Raw genomic sequence first — 27,616 nt, 5'->3', positions numbered from 1 at the left:
GAGCTAGAAACATTTCTCCGATCTATATATCCAGGTACGATGCTTCTTCGAACCCTTGTGAACGAATAATGAAAGAAATTGGTAAACTGTGTAGAATTTACTGCCATAAAAGACATATTGATTGGGACACACACATACTCTCATTCCAAGATGTAATTAATTCCATACCAAATGAATCTACTATGCCATCTCCGTCTGTTATACTGAAAAATGCTGAACCACCTAACAAAATTAAAGAATTAGTAAAATTTCTTACATCTCGTCGACTACGACACCATGAAATAATTGACATTGCGCTGAACAACATCAAACGTGCCGCAGAGCGCCGGAGAAGACAACAAAAACAGGTTTGTATACGCCGTGACCTTCACGTTGGACAGTAGATATTAGTACGTACACACTATTTATCCAACAAAGTAAAAGGTAGGTGCAGTAAATTTGAACTTCTATACGCAGGTCCATATCGGATTCGCAGCATTCCTCACCCCAATGTTGTACACGTCGAAACTTTGAGAACCAGAAAATCGAAAGGAAACCACCACATATCTAACATCAAACCCTTTATTGAATGAACATACTTTATGATTTATCACACTGTAATGCCATTTCCTAATTTTTTATGACCACTTATACAATTATATTCATGTGAATACTTACTGATGATTGTCGTATTTTTCTTGGCAAGTGCCCGGCAAGGTAAGGTTAGCAGGTCGCTTTTCTTGTCGTTACACATCAGACCGTGCATATTTTCCAGATGAATTTACACATTTTATGACCACTTATGCAATTATATTTATATGACTACTTACTGATGATTATCGCATTTTTTCTTGGCAAGTGCCCGGCAAGGTAAGGTTAGCAGGTCGCTTTTCTTGTCGTTACACATCAGACCGTGCATATTTTTCATTTTTTTATGTATATATGATTGTTTTCCTGTTTTGTTTGTATGTACGAGGGTCGGTCAAAAAGTAATGCCTCCCATTTTTTTTCTACTTAAAGAAATTAAGTTAAGTGAAAAATTTGAATTTGGCGCCATTCCTCAAACCTTCTACTGCAATCCACTGCAGTAGTAACTTTCTGTGTCAACAGGTGGCAGCACAGCAGAAGTTTGTAAGATGGCCGACATCGATGTTCGTTTGAGACAGCGTTGTGTGATTGAATTCTTGAATGCAGAAGGTGAAACGCCCATACGCATTCATGAAAGACTGAAGAAGGTGTATGGTGTTGTGACAGTGGATGTCAGCACTGTTAGACGATGGGTTCGTCGTTGTAAGGAAGCTGAAGGGCAAACACCGTTGACTGACGAAAAGCGGAGCGGCAGGCCGGTGAGTGCAGTGACTCCACACAACATTCAGCAAGTTGATGACATCATTCGTGGTGACCGTCGGGTGACTGCAGATGAAGTGTGTCGCATTATTTCTCTTAGTAAAGGCAGTGTGATCACGATTATTAAACAATTGGGGTACTCAAAAGTTTGTGCACGGTGGGTTCCAAGAATGTTAACCGATCAGAATAAAGAGGCAAGGAAAGCAATAGCCTCCCAACACTTGCAGCGCTTCCGTTTGGAGGGAGATGAGTTTCTGAAAAAAATTGTGACCGGGGACGAAACATGGGTGCATTTTTTTGAACCCGAATCAAAGAGGCAGTCAATGGAGTGGCGTCACACAAGCTCGCCGAGGAAGAAAAAATTCAAAACTGTGCGATCGGCAGGGAAAGTTATGGCAACAGTTTTCTGGGATACAGAGGGTGTGATTCTGGTTGATTTTTTGGAGCAGGGATGCACAATAAATTCTGTTCAATACGTCACAACCCTCAAAAAACTTAAAGCACGTCTTCAGCGAGTTCGCCCAACAAAATCAATGGCAGATGTTCTTCTTTTGCATGACAATGCAAGACCACACACCAGTCGTCACACCTCTGACGAGATTGTCAAAATTGGATGGGAAGTTTTGCCTCATCCCCCATACAGCCCTGACCTGGCACCATCAGACTTCCATCTGTTCGGGCCACTAAAAGAAGCTCATCGTGGGATTCATTTTGAAGTTGAGGAGGCCGTCAAAACATTCGTGCGTCAATGGCTTAGGAAGCAGAGCTGTGATTTTTACCGTGCTGGGATACATGCCCTTGTTCAAAGATGGACCAAAACTGTAGAGATGGGCGGAGATTACATTGAAAAATGACAAAATGATCCTCAATGTTGTGGTTTTCAACCTATGTAATTGCATTTAAATTTCCTGACAATTAAACGTAGAAAAAAAATAGGAGGCATTACTTTTTGACTGACCCTCGTATTATGAAATATTTAAGATATAACAAACACCAGTTGACTCTGACATTTTTGCCCTATGATATCTCAAGATCGTAACTGTTTTACATTTTTTGCTGCTGCTTTGTGATATTCTGTGTACATTTTTACATCTGAACACTGTCTATGTTTTTTGACATAATACGTTTTCTGTCATGCTACGCTGTATGCTTCATTATATCAGTATAAACCAGTTTTTATTTAATGGGTATATGAATTAAATGCAAGACATTAATCTTTGTTCATCATTTTCAGAAAGAAATAACGTGTAAATGAAATAAATTAAACAGAAATGGGAATTTCACCTACGGAATAAACGAAAGAAGATGCAAAAACCTTATGAGGAAGAGTAAATGGATCAGAATTAACAAGCATTAACAAGAATATACTACACACATCGTAGAATAGCAATCTTAACTAATTTTTCCTTTCAGAATACGAAGCGATTGATGCAGGCTGTCAGACAGAACTTCACATCTTAGTTTTAGTGAGGAAATATGCTAGAAATAAGGAATAGTTGTGTAATGAATAATGAAGTATTTTTTTTTGCAGATGATAATGAATGGTGATGAATAATGATGAAGAATATGCTAATATGGATAATGAAGTTTTTCTTTACAGGTGATGATAATAATGAAGTTATGATAAAGAAGTGATGGATAATGAAGTTTTTTTTTTCTTTACTGATGAGGATGATATTGAAGTATATGTATTTATGCTCTGTAGTTATTTAAGTATAGTTGCAGTTCGTTTTGACAGTATGTGTTGTATTGCATAGTATGATGACTGAAGGTTTTGGAAAGGACAGCTTGAGAACACATTTTATACACATTTCACTACCTGTTAATTCGAAGTTCACTACTTTTCAGCATTAAATGCGTTTCTTCTTTCAGTCTAGTAATCCATTTTTGTATATTTTGCAGGAGAAATTATTCATGAAATTAATGTACGATAAGCAGTTGTTCATTAAACCCATGTCATTTATGAATGTGATTATATATACTCTACTTGTTTCATAATCTTGATAGAGCTGACTCATGACGAATGACGTTACACATCTTCATTTGCAGTAATAACTCAAAAGCAACTATTGTTATTAATTATCGAACCCAACAGAATGCATTGCTAGCACAAAAAAATGCTTTGTAAATGTCAAATGAATGCCACTGATTAATGTAATAAGATGAACTATAAACACAATGTTTACTATAATTAGATTAATTATGCCATTTGTTAACTCATGTTCTCTGTGTAAATGACTTCTGATGATTGTAATTGGGCAATGAATGCCAATGTCCTCTGTAAATGATTTCTGATGGTAATTAGGCAATGAGTGCCAATGTTCTGTGTAAATGGCTTCAGATGTTTTGTAACTGGCTAATGAATGCCACTGTTTATTGTAATAAGATTACCTATGATGCCCATGAATACTATAATTAGACTAATTATGTATAAATGCTATGCCAATAATTAACTCATTTTCAATAATGACTTCTTAATAATACAAAAAAATGATGCTTTGTAACTGGCCAATGAATGCCACTGTTTATAGTAATAAGATTACCCATGATGCCAATAATTACTATATTAAGTTAATTTTATGAACATTATTCTGTAATACTACATACATGGTACAGAAATGTTCAGTATCTGGGCGATGAGTGCCACCCATTACTAGTGTAATTCTCAATCAAGACTACTATGTGACTTAATGTCCTTCATCTTCTGACCTAATTACCAGAAATTACTGCAATATCCATTTGTCCTGTCTATCCTCATGATCATGGAGCACTATATTTGGTTTTTGCACTAATTCGACGTTGGTCTACTTTACAAGAACGTGGTGTTGACACGACATGCTGTCCACCACCATGAGCGATGAAGATGTTATTATGGTCCCACTGTTTGGTGTACCTAATGTACTACCAAAATGATGGCATGGAACATTATTACGACATTTCAGTGTCTTGGCTACACTGATTAATACTTCAAGGAAAAGAACTTCAGATTGTCTCACTTGGTGTTGTGCTTCTGTAGAAAGATATGGACTTTCAGTGCAGCTGCGTGCAACCTAAAGTGCTACAACCATGATGCAATCCTTCCCTTTCCTATCCTAATTCTTGTGACATAGTAAACAAAGAATCACTTTTGTTATCATGATTTGTATTTATGGCCATGCAATTTTGTGATTTGCAAATATGTTCTGAACTACAGTGCATGTGCACTTTTTGTCATTTGTAAACATGATTTCTACTCATTGCATATGCATTTTTGTGATTCGGTCTCAACTACAGTGCATGTGCACTTTTGCCATTTGTGAATATGTTCTGTACTCATTGTATATACATTTTGTCTTTACTTAATATGTTCTGAACTACAGTGTGTGCTCACTTCTGCCATTTGTTAATATGTTTTGTACTGAACTTCAGTGCCTGTGCACCTTTGTCATTTCTCAATATGATTTGTACTCGTTGTCTATACATTTGTGATTTCCTGATATGTTCACTACTTCAGTGAGTGTGCATTTTTGTCATTTATCAATATGATTTGTATTCATTGTATATACATTTTGTGATTTGATGATATATTCTGTACTACAGTACGTGTGCACTTTTGTCATTTGTAAACATGATTTCTATTCATTGCACCTACATTTTTGTGATTTGCTCTCAACTACAGTGCATGTGCACTTTTGCCATTTGTGAATATGTTCTCTACTCATTGTATATATATTTTGTCATTGTCTGATATGTTCTGTACTCGGTGTATGTGCACTATATTTACTTCATGTTCTACACCTATATATCTGTATATTCTGTGATTGTAAAGTTAGTTAGTTAAAAAAAATTTGTTGCTCATGGCAAGTCCAAATGACTCACCATCGCTGCCAAATTTTTGCCCCCCCCCAGTGGAGGGTTATGAAACGCGTACGTTTCATATGTATTCATTACCAGTGATGGCGAGGCATGACAGAATCTCTGAGCAGAGAGTTATTTATCGTGACTAGTCTGCGCTTGACCGCGCGAGACGACAGTGCTAGTGTGTGGCGAGTCGGCAGAGGGAGTAGACAGTTGGAGAGTAGTAGCACTCTGGTACTGTTGTGTGTGGCGAGTCGGCATGCGTCCACGGTGTGCTCTGCCCACGAGTCTGGTCAGGTAATGAAGCAGCATTGCGCTCAGCTAATAACGTATGTTAATTGTAATTAATTTGTTCAAAAAATGCCCCAATAATAATTTTTCTATAAAGTAACTTTTTTAAAGAAAAAGATTCATTTCAAGTTAAATAATATTTCCTATGCATTCCCTCCAAGAATCAAAATTAAATTTACGCCAGCATTGCACGGAGCTGTGCGGAAAAATAAGAGCAGATATAGATGCAGTGTTACTGAGGCAAGAATTTATCAGGTTTAATTATTTCACAGGGCCGAAGGTCAGCGCAGCTGCCCTTATAAAATTTATCAGGTTTAATTACTTGTGTTGAGATGTTACATTCAGTTCATGGTTCAGTATTTAATTAACATTATTGTGGGTTTAATGAACAATTATCATTCCTTGACGTTAATTTTGTGGGGAGTTTACATTTGGGCCATTGTCATTCTTTAATTTTGCAAGGACGTTACGCTTGGCTCATTTTATTATTCAGTTAATATTGACTAACTTCATTGCGGGGAGGTTACAATCTCAAGAGTTACTTCCTCTACGAGAGTCTGTAACACTTTGTAAGATGTGCAGATTACTCTGCGTAAGCTTAATAATGTCAAACGGAAAAGAATGCAGGGCGCTCAAACATCATTTTATTGACGACTTAGATGAAGGTTATTTCATAATTGTAGGAGTATACAATAACAAAATCACACCAAATGAAACACACATATCACAGTAAAGAAGGTCCGTACAGTCGCATCAATTCACAGTGTACCCTCCTCTGGAGGCTGCGCAAGCACGTATTGTTGCATGCAAACGATCATTACATTGCCGAATGGCATTCTGCCACAGTCCGACCCTAGCATCTTACGCCTTTTGTTACAATCAGGCAATGGTTCTAGGAGGCCTTGGAGAACGTGTAGGTTGTCGCTTCATCATGCCCCATAAGTGTTCAACTGGCGAAATATCTAGTGAGCTTACTGAAAAATGCAGTTGTTTGACATAACAAAGACGAGGCTGTGTCGTAGTAGCCTTATGTGGACATGCATTGTCCTGCTGAAAAACGTATGACCTCCTCGTCGAAGAAATGGTAGCAGCGTGGGGATAACAGGTTGAGCACTGTAGCGGGCACTGGTTGCTTTGCCATGCAGAAACATCAAACGTCACTGCCATTTATAACTGATAGCTGCGTGTCGTGGGCTACTGCACTCCGGATCAGGCAGTTGACCAGGTCTACGTAAAACGAATGTACGTCGATCACTTGCATGCAGATATAACCTACTCTCACGACTCTTCAGTGAGCGCCATTTCGCTCTCCACTGTTTCAAGATTCCAAAGTAGTTCTGTTTGGCAGTGTCGTAGTGTCAAGCGCTAGGTGATGTGTGCCGCAGAGTTCTTTGGCTATCGACTCGCGTCAGCGATAGTTGCAGAGCTGGCAGAGCGACCACAGGGCTCGGGAGATCGCGAAGACGGGATCTCAAGGAGGAGAGTGGCGCCCAATAGACAAAGGAGAAAGTACAGCGAACAGTGGACGAGTCAGTACACAACGCGTGACTTGCCGCTGCGGACCCCACTTGCGGACTCGTGGACGGTGCGAGTGAACCACCGACCAGCGTGGCCTGCCGCGGTTCTGTTTAGTGAGGACGGAACAAGCCGATGCGGCTTGCATTTCGAAGGTTTCGTAGTGAGGAACGGGAAAAACTGTTCCTAGATTCGTGGTAGCATCATCTTCAAGTATCGTTGCTGGGTAATTTATCAGTTCATAAAACTTAATTTGGTTATTATTTCTGATATTTTCGAAGTTAAACCCTGGGACCAACATAGGTGGCGAACCAATTTCGGAAAGGAAATTTTACATATGAGCTAATGATTATATGTGAGTGGCTAGAGTCGCCTAGTTGAAATATTCTCGGTTTTTATTATCCTTACAGCCATATTTAAGATATCCTGGCAACATTGACATAGGTGTTGTCTTAAAGTCATTTTTGCCAGTTAAATTGTGTATATCTAGCCTCCAATCGCACCTCTATGTTTAAATTGTTACCAATGAATACTTTCAAAACCTTCCATCTGTTGCGTTGCACGAGTTAAAGGCTTGTTCCTTGACGGATCGTAACCTTACGTCTGATTATGTATCAGACAACCAGTTCCCACATAATTTCACTTGACTGGCTCGACCTACGTGTAACGGGGTGTGTTGTCAACGAAGACACAGGTTAACGCAGGTATTGTTTTCATGTGCTGGGCCGGCCGATGCCTATGTTTGGGGATGTGCTGTTACACGGTTAGCTTCATTAGCGATTTGAATTTAAACTCCCTAGCACTTCTCATTGTACAGGAAAATTAATCTGGTTAGTTTAGTGACGTCTACATCCATGAAGCGATGAAGTTGTTTTAAAGAGATTTTTTTTATGTGATAGTGGAAAAGGGTCGGATTTAAAAAAAAATTTTTTTGAGTATTCCTGAATTGAAAATGACTAGTGCCGATTCGAACTGATAAATTCATTTGAGAATTTAAAGACGGCTAAGCGCTGAGTTAAAACAAAAATGTAATCTGTTTATGTAAGCTAACTGTGTAGTCTGAAAATTTGAAAAGCTAGTACCGATTCAAATTCATTCATACATTTGAGAATTTAAAGGCGGCTAAGCGCCGAGCTAAGACTGAGATTTAATCTGTTTGTGTAAGCTGTTAAAAGGGTTAGCGTCGTGTGCATATCAGTAATAAAGTGCTTGTTTAGCTTGAAAAATAAAACACCTAGTGCCAATTGCAATAGTGAATTCAAAGGCGGCTAAGCGCTGACTTAAACTCCACGGCTAGTTTTCTGTTTGAGCAATCTTTGGACTATTGGGATGATTACTTTATATTGTATGTAGTTAGAAATTATGTGGCTACTAGAGGTTCAAGTAGGGAAGTCGAGATAAGTATTTTAAGATGGCTGAAAGACGATAAAAATTTTAGTTTTTTGGGTGTTATGTAATCCTACGTAGATGGCTAGAGCCATTGCTCATTCGAATGTTTCTATGATTTACGTTGTTTTTTCCATAGAGTGGCTAGTGCCACTTGGAACCGAGATTCATAAATTATTCTTTTAGGTGAGGCTGTCGAGATCCATGCGAAATATTAAGGTTTTATTGTCATGTAATTATTTAGTGACAGTTGTTGAATTTTCTTTACTTGTTAGCTTGTGTCACTTGTTTTAAGGGCGGTTTGGGCCGGTTGAAGGTTACAAACCCTGTTTGGTCTGGTCTTGTTGAAGTAAATTCCAAAATGGAGTGCGTTATTACGTAATGTCGCTAATGCCAATTGTGTGTTGTTTATCTTAATAACTGTGTGCATTGCTCAAGTGCAAAAGTACGATTTTTTCAGTAAAGTAAATTCCATATTTTGCCCAGCGCCCTTCACTTGTGTCCTTCCTACCACTGCTCCAGAGGGTACCCCATTCCGTACTTCTGTGGTAGGACAAAGTGGAGGTAGTTTTTAAATGGTGGCAGAGTGGGGATTTATTTCAGTTTCAAGTACCTGCCACTGAGCAATTGCCGTAGTGAGTTTGTGTAAGCCCTAGGTTAAGAGAAAAGTGTAATTTGGTCTTGTGTTTCAGCATCAGGCATCATGGACATTCGCAAGATGTTGGGAACAAATTACCTGAGGAAGTAGGACCTATACTGGGTGCTCCGCTCTGATGGAGTGTCAGACCAATAGAAAGTGGCGTCATGCGACAGTGGCTTCTTGGTGCACTGCAAAGGCCTGTTGAAGTACTGCACAGGCAGTTACGAGGTGAGTGCTTCTTGCACCACTAACACTTACCTACTTAATGTTGTGGGGGAGGGTGTAGTCCATTTGGAGAGTACTACACCCTCACAGGGACAAATCTTGTAGCTGCACGCCGTGCTGATAATGTAGTAAATAGAATTGGTGATATTTTTTTAGCTGGCCATGATCGTAAGATTACCTCTGCTCTATAGGCTCTTCAGCAAGAAGTTATTTTAGTTCAGCGCCTTCTGTGTAATCTTAAGGGACAAGAAGATGGTGAGACAGGCGAAGACCAGAAGAAGTATTTGATGCGGCTGGTGCACACTTACAATCCTTTTGGTAAACTCCCGCCCTACTTATAGCCTCTTGTCAGAGGCATTCAGCTTCGTTCAATCTGAGATGTTGCCCATATTAATGAAAGTGTATGGCTAACTGTTATGCTAGAAGAACAAGTCATAGTGTTGCAAGTAGTGGATGAGGTAGTGTGACAAATTCTTTCTCCGTTGGCCGAAGGTCGGCTGGGTCAAGTGGTAGCCGAGGTATTGGGAGACGGAGGACCCTTGATTTCTCTGTGTAGCAAAATTCTGGAGGGCTGCTTAAGCGCACGAAGGCGCAAAGACCCAAGTGCCCAATATTTTTATAAGCTACAAGGAAAGGAGAAAATATATTTTGAATACATTGAGCGCGTCTGGGTGGTTAGGGCAGCCCTATGTTAGGACATACTTGAGCTGGACGCGGTCATAAGCATGGTGGAAGGGCTGAGACCTGTAAATAAATAGTGCATTTTGATTTCTGTGAGCCTCAAGACTTTTTGGACCTCGACAGTCTGGTAACTCCTATTGAGAATGTGAAATATAGAGATGTGGCTCATGGGGACGCTGATGCTGTCAGGGGAGGTATGGATTTAGTAGCGAGAGACGCAACAGTGCCAAGAGGTGGTCAGAGTGCGCAGGGGCGTGGTTTTGTCGTGGCAGGCGGGAACTCTTAGTCTGACACTGTCCATGACCGTGTGAATGTGGCACTAACTCCTGACGCCAGAAACCTGGTCCACCACGCTGGACCTGGGACTGTCTCGTGGGTGCCTCATGCCTCGTGGGTGCCGGAAGGTGCTTGCGGTAAACGCTGGCCACTTGCCGTCTATCTGTGCACATTTAGAAACGAATCGAGTGCGTGCTATAATGGATTCGAGTGGCGCAATGTCGATAGTTAATTTTGGCTCTTTTAGAATGTGCTGTAAGCTTGCACAACCCAAGTATAGAGGATTTTTGTACTGTTCCACGGGACGTTTTACAGATTGTAGTGAAGGTTCGATGTAAGATAACGATAAAGCTGCGAGTGAAACTTTGGGTAGTGACAGGACTGACGGCCAGTTTATTATTGATGTGCGAGTTTTTGGGATTTTCTCAGTGCTTTTTGTGTTGGGGGAGGGGGGGGGGGAAGAGATACATTTTAAGTTTGGCCCCAAAGAGGAGTTTGGGGCTGTGAGAATAGTGTGACATAGTCAGTGAGATGTGTAGACAGCGGCGAGTGTGAATTTCATGTTGGGTTGTCACCTGCTGCAGAGGGGGATAGGTTATTGCAAGTCCTTGCCAGATTTCGTCCTGGCTACGTTTCCGGATGTGCTCACCAATAGGTAAGTAGTGACCACGAAAATTGTATATACCAGTCGCCTGACCAATCAGGAACCGGATATACAACCGTCTTATAGGTTACATCCACCTGAGTGAGTTGCGCAAGAACTGAGTCAGCACGTTGGGTGATTAAGCAGTCGGTATCACCGTACCCCTCTCCCACATTTTTGATGCCATATTCAAATAATTCCGGTTTCTACCAGTCGTGAACTACCAGTCGTTAAATCAGGAGGTAGTTTTAGAGCCTATGCCTCTTCCAGACTTGCATTAAAGTTTTTCGTGGTTACGCAGACTCAGTCTGGCGCACTATCCAATTCTATTGGCAGAGGACTCTAAGCCGAAGGTTGCCTTCTGTAGCGATTACAACCTTTATGAATATAATCCAGTGTCGTTTGGATTGACCAGTGGGTCTGCTGTTCAATCTCATCTGTTGGACTTCATGTTGAGGGGTTTGAAATTCCTATGTGTATACAATTACTTGGACGATGTGGCGACGTATAGTCTCACCTTTACTGAGCATTTAGGGCACTTAGAGTAAGTAGCAAACCGGTTAAGGTCTCTTGGGATCACAATCAAAGCTGGAAGGGTGACCTTGGGAACGAGGTTCAAAATGGCTCAAAGCACTATGGGACTTAACATCTGAGGTCATCAGTCCCCTAGACTTAGAACTACTTAAACCCTACTAACTTAAGGATATCACACACATCCATGCCCGAGGCAGGATTAGACCCTGCGACCATAGTAGCAGCGCGGTTCCGGACTGAAGCAGCGAGAACCGCTCAGCCACAGCGGACGGCTGGGAACGAGGGAAATGTCATTTCTCGGGCGCGTTGTTTCGGCATCTGGGGTCATGATCGACCAGTCCCGCACTACGGCGATCCATAAGATCCAGATTTCCTGTTTGGTAGGCATAGCGAATTTCTTCAGGAAGTTCTTGCCCAACTTCATTGGCTTGATGGCACCTCCGAACCAGCTGAGGAGGAAGGAAGAGAGGTAGATTTGCGGCAAGAGTCAGCAAGCTGCTTTCGAAGCCTTGAATTCGGCACTTAGCAAGCACCTGTGCTGGGGGATCTGGATTGCAATCTTCCGTTCGTTGTACAGACATTGCTTCAACCGGTGTGAAAGCTATGGTTCTGCTGCAAGAGCCACAACGAATATATAGACATTTGGCATATGCATACAGAGCCCTTACCAGTTCGGACATGAATTGCTCACTCTCTGAGCAGGAACCACTTGAGGTATTGTTAGCATTATAAAAATTCCAGTTTTACTTATAACACCGAAAACGTAGGTTAGTAAACGTTTGGTGTTGGCCAAAGCCCGAAAAACTGGGTGGGTAGAAAGGAGGGCATTCGATATTTTGACCTTTCAATTCGAAGTGGCCACATTAAAGGCGATGAGAATCAAACCTTTCATGCCCTAAGCAGAATGTTTGAATAAGAGGACAAGAAGGGAGATGGGGAAACAGAAGCATCGACATCCACTGTACATACAGATGTTTTCAGCCCCCAGTAAGCGAGCACTGTCCTGACCGAAATTATGATCGTCACTGTATCTAGCGACCGAGGAAGAGATGATCCTGAGGTTGATAGGATTCCGAGACGGTACAAGGTGGAGAGATATTCTATGGAGAAGCGGGTACTCCGCTGTAAGGTCAATGTAGACAGTAAAAACGGGACTTGATGCCTCACATTCTTTTTTCTGCAGTGATCTCATATTGTCACCAGTCTCTCTGTTGGGGACATTCGGGGCCAATTGACTTTGCAAGGAATGGAGAAAGAGATCTGTGATTTGGTGGTAGGTTGTCCTGAATATGAAACATCGCATTCTAACAGTAATCGAAGGGCAATAGGTTGCTAATGATGATGGTCGACACATTCCACAGTTTTGTTGGTTGGTCCCCAGTTCCGGCACTACGGCTGTCATCATCACACAGCCTCTCACATCTGTCTTTTCAAGTTTTGACCCACACTGTGAGCTGGTGAGCGATAACGCAGCAATGTTCACTTCAAAGGAGTTCACGAGGTTTTACTTTTGACATGGGACTAAACAGACCACTATGAGCCCATATTAACTGCAGCGGTCTTTCACTGAGTGCGTTAACCAAAACTTGAAGTCTGCACTCATCATTTACGATATGAAATCTCAGTCGAAGAGGGACCAATCTCTGGGGTGACTGAGACCAGAATTATATGTGTCTTGACGCTCACAAGGATACAGGCAAGGCCCATGTTCACGTAGGAAGTTAATTCTAAGCTAAGCAAAATCTGGTCACTGAACGACTGTCTGCCAGAATGTTTGCACCACGATGATCCAAAAACCAGATGTTAGGGAGAGCGGGAGAGGCGGGGGAGTGTGGTCCTTGTCCTGGTGGAATTGCCCAAGTTTGTCAGAATGCACAATGGACATGAATGGATGCAGCAGATCAGACAGGATGCTTACGTACATGTCACTTCTCAGTCTTATCTATAAATATCAGGGGTCCCACATGACTCCAACTGCACACGCCCCATACCATTACAGTGCCTCAACCAGCTTGAACAGTCCCCTGCTGACCTGCAGGATTCATGGATTCATGAGGCTGTCTCCAGATCCGTATATGTCCATCCGCAAGATACAATTTGAAACGAGACTCGTCCTACCAGGCAACATGTTTCCAGTCATCAACTATCCAATGTTGATGTTGATGAGCCCAGGCAAGACGTAAAGCTTTTTGTCATATCGATGAAGTTTCATTGAGTGGTTCGCATGCTGATCGTTGTTGATGGCTCAGCATTGAAATCTGCAGCAATTTGCGGAAGGGTTGCTCTTCTGCCACGTTGAACGAATCTCTTCAGTCGTTGTTGGTTCCGTTCTTGTAGGATATTTTCCCGGCCGCAGCGATGTCGGAGATTTGAAGTTTTACCGGATTCCCGATATTCACGGTGTACTCGTGAAATCCCACTTCATCGCCACCTCGGAGACGCTGTGTCCCATCGGTTGTGCGCCTACTTTAACACCACGTGCAAACTTACATATATCTTGATAACCTTCCATTGTAGCAACAGTAACCGAGCTAACAACTGCGCCAGACACATGTCTTATACAGGTGTTGCCGACAGTAGCGCCATGTTCTGCCTGTTTACATATTTTTGTATTTGAATGTGCGTACCTATACCAGTTTCTTACGCGCTTCAGTGTAGGGTATCCACACGTAAAATACGCTAGTTGTGCTAAATACTGAGTCAGTAACTGAAAGATGGAGTGATTAGATCATCGTTATCACCGTATGTTTCTTCCATATTTTTGGTTCCAAAATCTAATAAGTCCAGATTCTGACCAGTGTTGGACGAACAGTCGTTAAAGCAAAAGTTGATTTGAGAGTCTGAGCCTCTGCCAGACTATTATAACTGTTTTGCTTGATTCACTGTAGCCCAGCTTTTCCTGGTCTTGGAACTCAATCAGACATACTATCAAATTCAGTTGACAGTGGAGTCTAAGCCACTGAGTGCCATCTGTAACGATTACTTGCTTAATTTAATCGAGTATCATTTGATTTATTCACTGGGTCTACTGTTCTCTTCCACTTGTTGGACTTGTTGGTTGTTTTGAAGTTCCATTGCGTATCGAATCACTTGGACGATGTAGTGGCATATAGTCCCAGCAGTGATGGAAATTTAGGATACTTAGAGCAAGTATTAAGGCGATTAAGATCAGCTGGCTCACAAGTGATTTTGGCAAAGAGGGAGATACCGTTCCTTGGGCACATTTTGTCACTATCTGGGGCCAAGATCGACCAGTTCTCCATTCGGGCCATCCACAATATTCTGGTTTCCTAGAATGAAACGAATATCGCCCATTTCGTAAGCATGGAGAATTTCTTCCTGTAATTAATATCCAAAATCATGGCCTTGGCAGCAACTCTGAACCTGCCAAGGAGGAAATGAGGGAGGTTGGTTTCAAGCCAGTGTCAGCAGGCTGTTATGGACGCCTTGGAAGTCGGCTCTTAGCAATGCACTTCTGTTGGGCTTTCTGGTTTCTAGTGTCCCAGATGCTTCAACTGGTGGGATAGCTGCCATTCTGCTGCAGGAGCAACAAAGAATACATAGATCTTTGGCATTCACTTTCAGAGCTTTCAACGGTTCGGAGCTAAATTACACAGTCCCTGAACAGCAAACACTTGCGGTATCGTTAGCATTAGAAAAATTCAAGTATTACGTGAATCACCGAAAATTCAGGATAGAAAACGACAACCAGGCACGAAGTTGGGTATTGGTGCGTGCCCAAAAAATTGGTGGGTCGCGTGGTGGGCAGCCAATATTTCGGCCTTTCAGTTTGAAGTGGCCGACATTAAAGGCCCAGAACATCAAGTCACTGATGCCCTAAGCAGACTATCTATGCTGACGAAGTAGTATGGGAGCGAAGGATATGTAAAGCATGGATATCCACTGCAAATCGACATCCCCGCTCTGTTCTGCAATGTAGCGACCAAACAAGAGACGAGCCAGAGTTTGGTAGCGTTCACGAGGCAGTAAGAGGTGGGCATCTGGTGGAGACATATTACACTGAGAACATGATTCTGTCATACAAGTCCAAAAGAGAGACATGAAATATTATCTGCTTGACTAACATTCTTGTGCCTGCTGTGTTCTCTTATTTTCAACAGATTCTTTGTGCGGGACAATCGGTGTAAGCAAAACTTATGCCAAGAGCGGGGAGAAAGTGTTACGTGGGGCCACTTCTCAGCTTAAAGAAGGGCGATAGGTTGGTATAGGTCAACGCATTCACGCGTTATTATTTCTTGGTCCCAAGTCACGACACTAGGGTTGCCATCACTTTGCAACATTCCACATCTTTTCGGGTTTTGGCGCACCCTGTAAGCTTGCGAGCGAATCTACATCAGTGTTCACTTCAAGGGAGTTCGAGAGGTTTTGCTTCTATCACATGATAAAGCAGATCACTAAGCTCCCGTATTACCTACTGCCGTCATTCACTGACTAATTTAACCGATACCTGAAGTCTGCCCACATTATTCACTCTAGCAGAACCCATATAAGGTGAAACCAATCTCTGGGGTGGTTGAGCCTCGATTTAATATCGCATGTCAAGAGGCTCAAAAGGAGACGCTAGCAAGGTTGAGCTTCACTTAAGTAGTCAATTCATCGCTCAGAAGCCTTTTGTCACTTAACGCTCTTCTCCTGGTAAGTGTCGACCATGACGATCTGAAAACAATAATGTACACAGCGAGACGGAACATAATGCGCGCTCATTAATGTAATTCGTGGCATTGCAATTGGAACCAGCGGAGAAATACCAGCGTGCCTTTGAAAGACGATAGAGTATTTCTCCAGAACGTCTGTGAACAGGTCAGGGGCGATGCATGTGTCACTAGAATACTGTCACTTAGGTTTGTGGGTCTTCACCAGGTGATTAAGATCTCTACTCTATGTTTTGTCTCTTTGCGCAGTCTTTAAACCATTGGCATATTTACTTTGTTTCATATTGTATGTAGATTGCAATGTAAGAGGCTACTGCCGGTTGAAGTAGGGGAGTCTAGTAAAGTGTTTTAAGGTCTGTACAAGATTATTAAAATTTCGACATTTTGAATGTTGTAGAATCCTACGTAGATGGTTAGAACCGATGTTGGTTTTAACGATTCATTTGGGACCGACAAACGCCGGTGAAGTATTTTAGCAAAGGAAATTTTGCATTTGTGCATATGTGAGTGGCTAGAGCCCCGTCGTTGAAATATTCTATATTGTCATTATTCTTACGGCAGTCTTTAAAATGTTCTGGAAGTATTGCCATATGCTTTGTTTTAGAATAATTTGTGGCAGTTAAATGGTTCATGCCTAGCCCTCAATCGCACCTCTCTTTAAACTGTTATCACTGCATACTTGTAAATCTTTTCACCTGTTATGTTTCAGGATTTGAGGGTTTATTCCTTGACGGTTAGTAACTTTATGTCATAAGTATCAAGCAGCTTTTGCCCACATCATTTTACATGACTGATTGGATTTACGTGTACCGTTGTGAGTCGTCATCGGCGAAGGCACCGGTGAATGCAGCAGTTGTTTGCCACTGCTATGTCGATCGCGCCCTATGTTTGAGGAAGTCATTCTAGACGAATATCTTCATTAGTGCTTTGAATTTAAACTGCCAAGCACCTCAGGAAAATTGTTAACTTACTTAGTTTAGTGGCGGTTAGAGCCGTGAAGTTATTTTAAAGAAAATTTTTGCAGGAAAGTCGCTTTATTCTTAGGCATCTGTATACGGACACGTGATATGTAATCTTATGACGAAAACAAATAGTTATATAGCGGTGCTTTTGTTGTTAATCAGCCAAAGGGCCTTAATAATCTAGTGACTGATACTGCAAACCATCTTCCTGATGTTACCATATTTGGAAGGAGTTTGCACGCAGACAGCTTCCAACCACAACATGCCACTTCACCATCAGATTTACCCGTGGAACTACAGAAGCACGGTGCTCTTTCGCTCGTTTCTGTTGAGATTTTAGGACAAGAGATTCTTTCTTCAAAGAATTCTCTTTACAGATGAAGCTACAGGTTTTCCCTTTGCCTTCTGTGTAGTATTCCAGTGCCCTTCCAATAATATATACATATATTTTTTTTGCCCATTCACTGAATGTCATGCTTGAAGGACACCGTCTATCGGGATACATTTGTGCGTACATCTCAAATGTTTGCTTCACGTGTCTTTTGCTTTCTCCAAAAAGAACCTGCCTATCGAGTTTCGTGAGAGACATTTATTTTCTCAAACTAACCAGCACTTGAACGACGCAGACGGAATGAACGGAATGAACGGCCCTTTGTACCTTGGCGTAATACTCTGTTTCATCTTTATCTGACTTGAAATCACGATTCCACGTGTCTTGTTTTTCATTTCTGACTTGGCAGGTGTGTGTGTGGGGGGGGGGGAGGGGGGGGAGTTCGTAGCACTTGAACATCTGTCTCACTATAGCAATGCTTTACCGCCCTGCAGTAACAACTAATCACCCTAGCACAGACAAAAAGCCTATGCACACAGGAACGACATTGTTTGCCTCTCCTACAGGCATAATACCCACTGTATAGGAGAGGTAGTTAACGCTGCCCCAAGACGTGCCTTCTAATAACCGACAGTAACTGACTGCTCTACAGCGAACAGGCACGAGTGTTCCGTACTTCCACAATCCAGCCAATACAGTCCTCTTATCGGTTGGCCACTACACTGGCTCCGCAGCCGTGCTGTCAAGTCCATCATACTCGTTTGCTCGGTGGTGCTTCTGGGTTCCCTCTGATGTTCCTCTTGCGTCCAGCTGGTCTCGCCGACAGGCTTGCGCCACCGCTCGTGTCCTGGTGCCCTCGCCGCTAACAGGCAGCTTTCCAAACTGCTTCGGCTGAGTGACATATTGTGACTAGCACAACAAAAGGAAACTTAGTTTATCGATTTTCTGTGACAAATACTTAAATTGATAGCACCATTTGCTCCTCTTCAATTTTACAGCCTGTGGCTCATTCTATCCAACACTCAACTTCAGTCTTAGTCCAAGAAGTGAAGGGAAGTCCCTGTCTTTAACGTTACCAAAAAAAAAAAAAAAAAAAAAATCTGTATCACTTCTCAGTTGCAGCAAACGCAAGATAAACGCAGGCAACTTAGCTGGTACACTTGCGCATACTGTCTCCAATGACACGTCCACTGAGTGAAATCTGTGAATGTGTTGACTATAAAAGAAAAAGAAAAATCAGATAAAATAGACAGATAAGAATAGACCATATGTGATATCACCTGCAGTTGAGAGATATATACCACATAATAGAAGTTGACTCTAAATAATGAAAAGTTTGAAGTCATCCACTTGAGTACTAAAAGGAATCCGCAACATTTCGGTTACACGATTAATCAACAAAGCTAAAGGCTGTAAATTCAGCTAAATACATCGGAATTACAGTTACTAATAGAGTTAATTCAAACGATCACATACATAATGTTGTGAGCAAATCAAACAAAAGATTGCGATATATTGGCAGAACACAGAGAATGCAACAGGTCTGCTGGAAAAACTTCTTACACTATGCTTCTCCACCATCTCCTAGAGTTTTTCTGTGCGGTGTGGGATCCGCATGAGTTCGGATTGACGGAAATTCAAGTTTACTGGAGGGCAGCTCGTTTCGCATTAACGCGAAATGGGGAAGAGCTTGCCACTGGTATGACACGGAATTGGGATGGCAATGAGAGGGGTATTTCGTTGCTACATGATCTTCTCATAAAATGTCAATAACAAATTTTCTCCTCAGAGTCTGACAATGTTTTGTTCGCGCCCACCTGCAAAGGGAGAAAGTATCATCATAATAAAATAAGAGAAAGCAGAGTTCACAAGGAAAGACTTACGTCTTTTTTTTTTACCAGGCGCTGTCGATAGCAGATTGGTAGAGAAAAAGGCTGAAGGTATTTCGATTAAAGTTCCCTGAGGCAATTAACTGTGAATTGCAGAGTAATCATGCAGATGTGTATGTTGATTCTGCAACAACAAATGTTCTTGTATTCAGTCTCGTAGTTAATAGAACATTGTTCTGTGGTCCATGAAGCATCCTGAACCACATACACCACTGACATAAAATAGTGACGTAAAAAAACATATCACATCGCTAATAAGGAGTTGTGCGACAAAAACGAAAGTTGGTAGCCGTGTTCCTACATCTGACAGATGATATATATTGCAGGTTCACGTGAGTGGCATAAGAGCGGCGCTCGTAGCGCCACTATGAGGATACTAATCAGATTTGCCCTAAATACGAGCTGTAACGATAGAGAATATTCGTCATCTTTGAGAATGGATTTGATGAGTTGATCGGGAATTCCTCTAAGGCGACAAAGACGCCGTGAACAACCCCCCCCCCCCCCCTGAACTAGATCGTGTAACAGGGCTACAGGGAGCTGGATGTTCCTTCTGCGATAATGGAGAAAGACTTGGCAGGAATGTACTGACTGTATATGACTGCTGACACTGGTCGTCACAAGAACGTACGGCCGCAAGAAGACCGGGATCCAGACCGCTACATGGCCCTACGGAGAGGGGAGACCATCATATTTGGTGCGTGGTTCTGGCTCGTCATATTACATATACAACAGAAATTAGGGCAGCAGTTGGCACAACAGTGACACAACGAGCTGTTACAAATCAGTTATGTCGAGTTCACCTCCGAGCCACATACCCTGTAGAGTGCATTCCGCTGAACCCAGACCACAACCATTTGCGACTTCAGTGGTGTCAAGCGAGGGCTGATTGGAGGGTAGGATGGAGATCTGTTGTGTTTTCTGACGAAAGCTGTTTTTGCCTCGGTGCCAATGTTGGCCGTTTATTAACAAGTATTGATAAAATGGAGATAGTTGAATGTCTGCAAACAACCAGTCTGAGTGCTAGTCACACTGGACCTACAACTGGAATTGTGGTCTGGGGTGCGATTTCGTATGACAGAAGGAGCTGCTTTGTGGTTATCCCAAGAACCCTGACTGAAAATTTTTGCTGCAGTCTGGTGATTCGATTAGCTGTGTGCCATTCACGAACCGCATTCAGAGGATGCTTTTCAGCAGGATAACACTCGTCCACATACTGCTGTTGTAACGCAGCAAGCCCTACATAGTGTCGATATGTTTCATTGTTCTGCTCGATTACCATATCTGTCTCTATTCGAGCACAAATGGATGACATCGAACGACAACTTAATCGTTATCCGCAAAGAGTATTAACCGTCCCTGTAGTGATCGACCAGGTGCAACAGACATGGAATTCTGTGCCAAAACCTGAATTGCGGCACCTGTACAACAGAGCGCAAGCACGTTTGTATGCTTGCATTCAACATTCTGGCTGTTTCTCCGGTTATTAATGTACCTTAATTTTACCTTTATAATGTCTTATCTCGCGCTTATGTTAACCTGTGATCTTGCCATGTTAATCATTTACTTATGTGCCTAGAAAAATGCATTCTCGACATTCCATTACTGTAAATTAATTAGTTTCTGGTGCTGCCATTTTTTTCTGTCAGTGTAAATGAAACATCCTTCCAACCAAACTCACATGCTGTGGTTCTGAATCCCTCTAAGTAGGAGAGTTGTTGTTTTGGTCTTCAGTCTGAAGACTGACTTGATGCAGTTCTCCACGTTACGCTATCCTGTGCCAATATTTTCAATCAAATAATTACTACGACCTACATCCGTTCTGATTGTGATTACTGTACTCATTCCTTGATCTCCCTCTGCAATTTCAGCCCTTCGCAGTTTCTTCCATTACCAAACTGACGATACTGCTATGTCTCAGAATGTGATCTATCAACCGATTCCATCTTTTAATCAAGTCGCACCATATATTTCTTTTTACCAAAGTTATATTGAGTACTATCTCATTAGTTTATCTACCGACTAAAACTTCAGCAGTCCTATGCTGCACCAAATTTCAGAAGTTTCTAGTCCTTCCTTGCCTGAGCTTTTTATTGTCTACGTTCCACTCCACTACAAGACTATACCACGGAAAAAAACCTTTAGAAAATACATCTGAACACTACAATTTATATTAGCTCTTAAGAAAGCCTTGCCGCGTGGGATTAGCCCAGCGGTCTTAGGCGCTGCAGTCATGGACTGTGCGGCTGATCCCGGCGGAGGTTCGAGTCCTCCCTCGGGCATGGGTGTGTGTGTTTGTCCTTAGGATAATTTAGGTTAAGTAGTGGGTAAGCTTAGGGACTGATGACCTTAGCAGTCCCATAATATTTCACACACATTTGAACATTTTTTTTTGAACAAATCCTTCTTCTTCGGAAGTACTTTTCGTGCTGCAGCCAGTTTCTATTTTATATCCTGTCTACTTTGACCATCAGCAATTATCTTTCTGCACAAATAGCAAAAATTGCTTACCACTTTTAGCGTCTCATTTCCTATTTAATTCCTTCAGCTTCACCTTATTAATTTTTAATTCACATACATTCCATTACCCTCGTTTTAATTCTGTTTCAGTTCATCTTATAATCTCGTTTGCCGGCACTATTCATTCCACTTAAATGCTCCTTCATGTCCTTTGCTGTGTCTGATAACATTACAACGTTATCGGAAAATCTCAACGTTTTTATTTCTTTCTCTGAACTGAAATTCCCTCTTCAGTTTTCTCTATGGTTTCCTTAAACTGCCTACTCAACGTACAGATTGAATAATTTCGAAATATGCTACAACCACGTCTTACGACCTTCTCAAACGCTGTTCCCTGTCACGTCGAATTATTGTAAATGCACTCTGCTTTCTGAACAAGTAAATAATATCATTTCACTTCCTGTATTTTATCAGTACTACCTTTTTCAAGGAGTTTATTCCAGTTAGCATCGTCAAATCTGTCTCTAAATGTACAAGTGTTATAAATGTCTGTTTACCTTTTGGAGATAAGTCCTAGGTTACTATTCGCAACAGTATCTCTGAATTTTGCCAAAACTAAAAGTAATCTTCTCCAAGGTCAGTTTATCCCACTTTTTCCATTCTTCAGTATATAATTGGTGACACTCTTTTGCAACCATGATAGTTCGGTAGTATTCACACCTTTCATTAACTCCTTCTTTGGAATTGGGATGACTACATTCTTTTTGAAAGGAATTTCGACTGCCTCATATAAATCGGACAAGAGATGGAATCGTTTTTTGCGGTCGGTTGTTGCAAGGATTTCATTAGTTTTGAGGAAATATTGACTACCTGTTTTCAACTTAGGTATTTCATTGCACCGCCAAATACCTCTCGCAGTATCATGTCTCCTAACAAAGTTTCATTTACTCGTCTTTCCTTTCTATAATGCTGCGATAAACTTAGTTTCTCTTGTATCTCGCTTCTATGTATTCCTTCCACCTTTCAGCTTCCCTTTATTTACTTGGTACTGGCTTACCAATTGAGCTCTTGATATTCATGTAGGTGCTTCTCCTTTATCCAAAGGTATTTTCAGTTTTCACATTGGCGGCATCTATATTTCCTCTGGTTATGCGTATTCATCTCTTAATCTTCATCTCAAAATCACAGACGTGCATTTTTGTGGTTTATCACTGCAACGTAACCGTATTCAAGGTATATTATTGTTAACGCGGTTGACCCCGAATTTCAAGTTAGCACATGCGGGTGTCTGCTTCTCATAAACTTGCTTTCGCATCCCACTAATTAATTATGATTGCCATTTTCACCATCTTCAGAGTTAATTGTGTTTGAGGTATTTAGTATTGTCACTTTGACTGTTTCTTACGTTTGCAAAAATTCACTTATAGAATGATTCGAATCCTGTCACATCACAAAATAGAACAGACGCGGAAACTACCATTGTTAATGAACAGGGGAACTGCATATCACCAAAAAAAGCCGGAGACCGTGATTACGATGCCACCATCAGTTGCTGTCTGCACATTCAAATCTCCCGCATACTCTGTTCCGAGTATTTCACTGTTTCGTTACGTGTGAGTGAATGAGAGGAGGAGTCGAAGATAGTGACCAGTTGAATGCAACGCTTAGTGGTGCTCACTGTGAAGAAGCGGGCGCTGATTGTCGAGTGTTATTCCAAGAACAAATAGTGGAAAATTTAAGCAGGACTACTTTTTTGAGTTTAAACTGGATATGTTTTAGTAAAACGTCCAGAAATGGTAGCAATGCAAACTTTAGTGACAAAATGGCACTAAACATGGCACGGAACTGGCTGTGTAGATAATATAAACAGTAAGCACCTAATAGACTTCAGACACCATGAAACGTAGATCTAGTAAAGAAGTACCTGAAACAGTTCGACGAAATCATTACACCTGTTATCAGCGCATGTGAGTTTTAAGATATCGTCTTTGACGGAAATACCAAAATAGTGAGGTTTGAAGTGCCTGTCTAATTATTTAACTTCACTTTCTGATTCTGTGATATAATATTATGTTCCGTCTAAGTAGGTACAGCAGCAGACACCACCTCCAATTTCGTTCTCTTCATTTGCTGCTATAGATATTTAGAGTACCTTTCACATGTATATCCTTCCAGTGTTTCACTTCCTTTCTTAGTGTTAATCAATGCCTTCATTGTTCAATTGCGCAGATGGCCAGCTGATCGTGTGTTCGAAACATTGGGTTGCGGTTTTTGGTAGAGCTTTATAATGTTCAGGCGAGCATGTTTTCCTTTAGGAACCATTGAATGAAGTTCTAAGTGGCAGTACCAATTTCATTAAATGCTCTTTTATAGTTTACACCTGCTCTAAAATTCGAAGTGGTGGTGGTAGTTTCTCTTGGGTTCTAGAAAGAGCTAAAACATGCATAGTTTCTCTCTGTAGTGAGTACCTGCTTTGTGGAAAAGATAAGCAAGGGAACAAGGGAGGGTATTCGCCTGATACAGCTGCCCTTCGTGTTCTCTCGTCTAAAATAGTAACGGGGAAACACTACTATAATCACCAACTCCTTTCGAATGTAAGTTGCCGATTCAAGGAGAACAATGCCCCACTTATCTAAATTTAAATAGTAGTTACAGTTTAGGACTTTTTATTTGTGGCTTACCTCGTACTTACCAGACCACTTCATTTTATTAAGATTAATCTTCAATAATTACAGTTTGTAGTAAGGAGAGAAGGAGACCAGAACTTTCCTGGAGTGAAAAATAGACGAAATGCTAAAGTGTCGGCGTTGGAGGCGCTCTCGGCTTATTACAAACGTGAGATAGCTGTTGTCACGCGGCCTAGCGTGGCTGATTAATAGTGTGGCACCTGTGCACGTACGTAACTGGACACTGACATCCAACTGACACCACTCTGCCATGCTTAGATTTCGTTTACTGAAATGCATTCTTCTAGTTTTCGCCATAGTAAAGTGAAATTCATTATTATTTTTCAAAATACCATCGCTCCTTTTACCTTTTAAAGAGGAGCATAGGTGATTCGGGAAAACCACGTCTGCACACATTCGCATCCTAGGCTCCTGGTTGTGATCAGACTTAAAATGTGACAGCGCAGCTCCCGGATAGGTATGTCTGTTCGAGAACATAATGCAGAGAGCTGTGTAGAGGCTCAATCTCATACCTGGCTCAAACAGGGAAATGACAGTATTCAGTATCCACAACGTCTGCAACCGACAGACAAGATGAATGTGGAACTGAGATGTCGCCCAACAGTCTTTTTTCGTTTTAATTTTTAAATGAAAATATTTAGAAAGAACTCGATATCAGCATCTCTATACACATCGATGGTTTTGTGTACATGAGGTATTGATAACATTGATCATAAAATCAGGGTTAGTTACCCATGCTGTAGTCCGTTATATTAGGCACGAAAATTGTATTCATATGAAATTTTTTGTGCTTAGTGTTACTTTAACCTTTAAGACCTTAATAGTGCCGTACGTTCCTGCTAAGTACAATAAAATACATTTAGACGCTGTTATTTTCGTTAACTAACTATTTTGTATGTAATGTTCAACGTTAGAATTTTTTAAGCTGTCTGCGGGCTTCACTAAAGAGAATCGATAGCGGTAGCTTAGTAAGTCACTTTAAAGTCTCCATCTCCTAGAAAAATCAAGTAAGAAATATAAAAAGGATTTATGGAATAGACGCCAGTAATATCTCTAAGCAAGTCAAAAATTAGTGAAAGTTGTATCTGTTAGTCAAGTCTCGAAACCGTGCCCGCTTTTTTCTAGTTGATCGCCGAAATAGCTTTCTCGGCAAAGGATCCTTCCCAAGTATCATATCGTATTGTGTTTTTTAAGTATAACATTCGGAAAATTTTCTTTCTTACTATACATTCAATATTTAATTAGTAACATGTATGAAGTTTCAATACTCAATATCCATGACAAATTTCGTAAAAATTGTGATATTCATGTGTAGTATGGATATCTGTAATGTCTCTAAGCGTGTTTTAACCCTATTAATGTATACCTCTTAAACTGTCACATGAACTGTACACCAGGTTCACAGTGACCGTCAATTACTTTTTTAAAGATTTAACGGAATATAGGATATTTTATAATTAAATTGGACTGTAATATACGAAACGCATTTTGTGTCTCATCCATATGTATTTTTCAATGGACATCGTTATTAATGCAATCAAATTTCCAGGATAAGTAAAAACTATCATGGAAACTATTCAATAATGAAGCTTGCATGTGCCCTGGATCTTATAAGATGAAGACGCTATTCATTTAATGAAATAAACGTATTATATAAATAGTTCGACGTGTTTTCAATTATTCGTAAATGCATTCATTCATTATTTCCACACTCTTGGAATATGAAGTACAATGTCATCGGCTGCTGGCATACCTCTTATACTAGGACAGATATGTTCCAATAGTGAACATTCTTACCGTGGACAAATGTAGTTCTTTCATCCAAGTATGAAAAGTCGACAGGCTTCTCTGTTTCGACATTTTCCGTAACTACAGCAGAAGCACAGTCACTTCTACGACTACGTCCTTCTAAGAATACTTCCCGTGCCAACTTCCGTTAATAAAATGTCATTTATACGTGACATTTTAAGACACACGGACTTCACACTCACAGACAGAACAGTTACACAATGTGTACTACAGGGTCACAGCGTATCTTTAAAAATATTTCAGTCAAATTAATTAAACAACAGTATCTGACAACTTGGAACGTCCATCGTCTAATACATCTTCCACAATTTTGTATTTACATTGGCGGCAGCGTGCTGTGTAAGTGCGGTGGTGCATGCACAGTAACAAACAAACAACTGCAGGGTCAGGCTGATCCTGGTGTACACTTCTAGAGAAAACTACAAGTTTCGCATCTGGAAAGGTTTCTTACTCTAGGAATGACAGGAACAACACTCTGAGCACCTGAAGCGACAGACAATGCCAGGTTCCCATTGCTACTCTGCTTACTCACAGTCTAATAAGAACTACATTAATTTGGACAACAAGTCTACTGTAAATGGTTTTTTCGGCACTTACTTTCGTAATGAAACGAATAGCAGAAGTAAAAAAAAATATAATTGTGAAAATGTGGAAAGGGATAGACAACTAAAGGAAAAGGCAGGAAGAGAGATGACCCCGTGAAGGGCGTGTAAGGCGTAGAACTCCAAGTAAGAGAATCTGCCTGAGTGCAAATTCAGTCCCATTTATGGTCCACAGCTGTACAGGAGATAATATGCGGTGGAAGTAAAGGGTCGGTGACGGGGGTGAGCCGGCGAGCAGTGGGAGGCAGGAATCGATGTCGGAAGGAGATAGCAACGGAGGGCACCGCTTACCTCTACCCGACCACCCTCCTGAGAGGTGGAGGTGACGGTACGTCGATGTCCCACAGCAACCGACGGATTCCAGCGCCGCATTTCGCGGTAATTAGACGCGGAAGCTGAAACCGATATCTGATTTTTCACAGCCAAGCCCTACGGAGCTGGACTGACCGCCCACTGCCACGTTCGGATGGGAAGCGCTTTGATGGGCCCGAGTTTAATTCCGCTCCATTGATTTGCAGCAGTCGTATCCGCAAATACGCAGCGCAGAAGGTTGGAATTCATATCTAAACTCTCTGAAAAGGGATGGCGGTTTGTCGTCTGTTTTGCTGCATTCCGCTGGTATTCCTTTGCGGTTATGTAACCTGATATGATTGAAACATTATTGTAATTAATATACATTTTGAATTTCAGTTAATACTTGTATTGTTGGGCCACACGCCTAGCATAAATGTGTAACAGTTTAATTAAAGGGTTGTTAATATGACGAACGGAAATAATTCCTCCATGGAGCAGTCTACAAAGCCTACCAATAGCTGTTACATTTTTGTGCAGTAATCTATAAAGCATGTG

Source organism: Schistocerca nitens, chromosome 1 (genome assembly GCF_023898315.1).
Source record: "Schistocerca nitens isolate TAMUIC-IGC-003100 chromosome 1, iqSchNite1.1, whole genome shotgun sequence".
Classification (NCBI taxonomy): Eukaryota; Metazoa; Arthropoda; class Insecta; order Orthoptera; family Acrididae; genus Schistocerca; species Schistocerca nitens.
The sequence above is the reverse complement of the archived record's forward strand: the minus strand, read 5'-3'. Positions refer to the sequence as shown.